Raw genomic sequence first — 3,940 nt, 5'->3', positions numbered from 1 at the left:
AATATGTGCAAAAAACTGTATGGGATTCTTTGAGATAAAGAAATTGTTAAGCCATCCTAATCACCAGGAACATACAGAAAATAACAGTTCAAAACCAAAAAAATAAACTATATTTTAGATTGATTCTATAATAATTGTTTTAAGAATCAAAAGAATATGGAAAACATTATTAGCTGAGATCTCCCATTTCACTTACTTATTCAGTATAATTGATATGTATACTATGTGAATATATAATTCATTATACTGAAACATTAAAGGCCAACTCTGGGGTCCCATATTGCATTCAGTAATTAACAAACTTTTTATTTTGGAATAATTTTAGATTTACAGAAAAATTGCCTATGTAGTACAGAGACTTCTGGTAGACCCTTCACCCAGCTTCCCTGAATATATAGTAACATCTTACACTAACTATGGTACGTTTTTCAAAACTAAGAAATAAACATTGGTACACTACTGTTAACTAAACTCCCTACTTCATTTGCATTTCACCAGATTTTCCACCAATGTTCTTTTTCTACTCCAGAATCTAATCTAGCATCTCCCATTGAATTTGGTTGTTCTAGCCTTTTAGTCTATGAGTATTTCTCAGCCTTTCCTTGTTTTTTTTTTTGTTGTTGTTGTTGAAAAATCCAAACTATAAAATTCATTACCTGCCACTATTACATCAACAACAAAAGGTCATTTTAAGCAAAAAGTTTGACATTTAACAACTGAAAACAGGAAAGAGGGCTTTTACAATGTTGATGAACTCAGAGAGCATGATTTATAAATACATAAATACGCATGCATACTTTTACAGTGATAGCTACTGGAAGAATGATAACTTTTAAAAAGCCTGTCTAGACAGATTCCTCCTCATTCCACCTGCCTTTCTGTTGGTAACACCAGGAGTCTTGAGAGAGCTACCGTGGTCTGTGTCACTTTCATCCCAGCCTCCTTTGTAAGCCGGCAGTTGATGATGAAAATGTGGTAAATCTTCTGCCTTAGCTTTGATGCTTTTTCATTAATTCACTTCCGGTAGTCAACTGTGGCAGGTCTTCCACTTCAATCCCATCAGCCATTTTCATCACCTTGTCTAAAAGGTCTTTATTGTAACTGCAGCCCAGGAAGAGGTGGTTGGCCCAGACCATGGAGAGGGACAGCAGCTGGTCCAGGCAGCCGCCGCCGTCTGGTGGGTCCTGGTAGTCGGGCAGATGGCGCAGGGTGAACTCCATGCGGGGCCTTCCGTTGCTTCTCGGTCTCCGAGTAGGAGCGGAACTGCCCCGCGAAGTCGGCCACCTGACGCACCCCCGAGACCAGCTCCTCAACCGCAGCAGCACCTCGCCACCCACCAGAGCGCCTGCCGCCTCGAAGGCGCCTTTCCTTGTTTTTCATAAACATGACCATTTTGAGGAGCACTGGTCTGGTATTTTATATATTATACCTCAATTTTGGTTTCTAATGTTTTGTGCATGATCAGGCTGGGAATCTGGGTTTGGGGTAGAGGTGTAATGCCCTTCTTACTACATTTCACCAGGGTACATGATGTCAGCATGACTGATCAGTGCTGTTAACCTTCATCACTGGTTAAGGTGGCGTCCGCTAGGTTCTTCTACTCCAGAGTTATTATTTTGCCTTTCCATACTCTTTGGAAGTGAGTCACTAAACCAGCTCACACAGGAATGAAGGAAAAAAAGCTCTACCCCTTGGAGGGACAAATATCTTCACATATTATTTGGAATTCTTCTGTAAGGAAGGTTTATTTCTTCTTTCCATTTATTCAATCATTTATTTATATAATAATGGGCTCAAGTGTGTTTATTTTATGCTTTGGGTAATCCAAACACTATGTTATTTATGAAATTTTATCAGAGCATGGGTGGGGAACCACTTACTCAGCCTATGCAGGAGTTGGGAGGGTCTGTGTGTGTCTTAAGGATAATGCTATCTGATAGAGCAGGAAGGAACAAGAGCAATATCAACTGAGAGGAAACTGACTAATTACATAACAGAGCTTTCCAATTTACTTTGATTTTTATTTTCTTTTTGAGATCTTAGACGTCCTTCTCAATGTTGATCTGTTAAAGAGCAGAATGCACAACTGTGTCTGTCTCCATATTTAGCGGTGATTCACATAAAGTAGAATTAAGGAAGGTGAGAAAAGTGGCCTCCAGTAAGGTTAAATGACTTATCTATGAGGACAGGATGACTTGTACCCAAAGCTAGTTGGAAATATAGCTGCAGGGACATCCAAGTGATGCATCTCTTTGTGGGATATCTAAGCAACACCCATCCTACCTGCCAGTGTATGGCACACAACTCTGCACTCCAGGAGGGCTGTCTTTAGTCCATCTTAATTGTTTTCTTTTTTGAGAAAAAGTGAGACCCTGTGTCACCCTGGGCTAAAGTGAAATGGCATCATCATAGCTCACAGCAACCTCAAACTCCTGGGCTCAAGTGATCCTCCTGCCTCAGCCTCCCCAGTAGCTGGGACTTACAGGCATGTGCCACTACACCCAGCTGATTTTTCTATTTTTTTATAGAGACAAGGTCTTGCTCCTGCTCAGGCTGGTCTCAAATTTAGTCCATCTTTGAATCTGTTATATTCTTCAGTCATGATAGTCCCTCCTTCACTTGTTTTGTTTTCCTTGAGGGCATCTGAATCACCCTGTGTGGCTCGAGCTGCCCTAGTCCCACATGTGTGTGCATGTGCATGTGTGTACCTGTATGCACGTCTGACTGTTCCTCAGAATCCTTGAAATCGATAACTGAACTCACTGCCTTCCTGGTGCTCCTCTTCCAGTACTTTCCATCTTGGCTGATGATGCAGTCATCTAATCAGGCCCTCAATCAAGAAACCTACACTTTCTCCCAAGTTCTGTACCGAGAAGTCCTGTTGATTCTGTTTCTGTTTCTTAAACTCTGATCAAACGTGTTGAGAAGTTAATCCTGGGGGCAACTGGACCTTTCCCCTGCGGGGAACCTCTGAAAGACATGCCATAGAGTTGATCCACGCAAGGAACAAGGAAGTAGGGGTATCCACCAAAACCTATTTGTCACTGGTCACAGGTTGTTTTTAGGGGGAGCGTTGATTTTTTGGCACTTCTGGCTTGCCATATAGGCCAAGTAAGTGTGTTTATATAGTCAGAACAAGTGGCTTTGCTTGCAGAAGTGAGTTCTGTCTGAGAGGATGTGAGCAAGATGCCAACATCTGTTACACAGGAAGGATGTGCATTCAGATGTGCTTGTCAAAATAAAGACCTGAGCCACCGGACGGCAGAAACAGAAAGAGATTTGATGCTACAGTATCACTTTGAGGGAAAGACACTGGGATATTCTACCACCCCCCAACATAGTGCACAATAGCAAATTTTTCCATCAAATGTTGACAAGACAGTTCTAGCTGTTCCTGTGGTTGCTCTCTTTGGAATGGTCACAGTTATAGCCAAGGCTACCTAGGCAGCGTGGCCGGCAGATCAAGAGTGAGAAAAATCCTCTTCATCTTTTCCCCTCTTCCAGGGGGTGCTCTGTGCTGCTGCCAGCTGCCAGCCTCCAGTGAGCCCAGACATCAGACGTGGCTGCTCACACAAGCCCAAGGTAGCTTGGGATAATGGAACCCTCCGTCAAGACCCCTCTGCACCATCTCCTAGTCTTAGCAGTTTGAAAGAGTGATTTCCCCTCTTGGATTGTCCCTACTTTTTTTTTGAAGGTGTTGTCGTGAAGACCAAGGCAACAGATACAGACAAGGAAGCTATTATGGGCACAGATCTCATGAGAGAAGAAAAACCTGCTCTTTTCATTCAGAAATACAGAAACTTTCAGGAATGCATGGTTTCTTATGAAGGTAATGACAGCAGGGTCCCTAAGCACATGACACCAGCTAAACAGGGAGGATTTCCTCATTACCTCTAGGTTCTCTCCAAACTTCCAAATGGGGACCTGCATTTTCCGATTT

General features: G+C 42.5%; 1 pseudogene; it reads right to left on the bottom strand.

Moving 5' to 3' along the window:
* Nucleotides 1–749: 749 nt before the first annotated feature.
* On the bottom strand, nucleotides 750–1,386 carry LOC105817434 (annotated as a pseudogene).
* Between the last annotated feature and the right edge of the window lie 2,554 nt (nucleotides 1,387–3,940).

Source organism: Propithecus coquereli, unplaced genomic scaffold, assembly GCF_000956105.1.
Source record: "Propithecus coquereli isolate 6110/MARCELLA unplaced genomic scaffold, Pcoq_1.0 Scaffold411, whole genome shotgun sequence".
In the NCBI taxonomy this organism is placed as follows: Eukaryota; Metazoa; Chordata; class Mammalia; order Primates; family Indriidae; genus Propithecus; species Propithecus coquereli.
The sequence above is the reverse complement of the archived record's forward strand: the minus strand, read 5'-3'. Positions and strand labels throughout refer to the sequence as shown.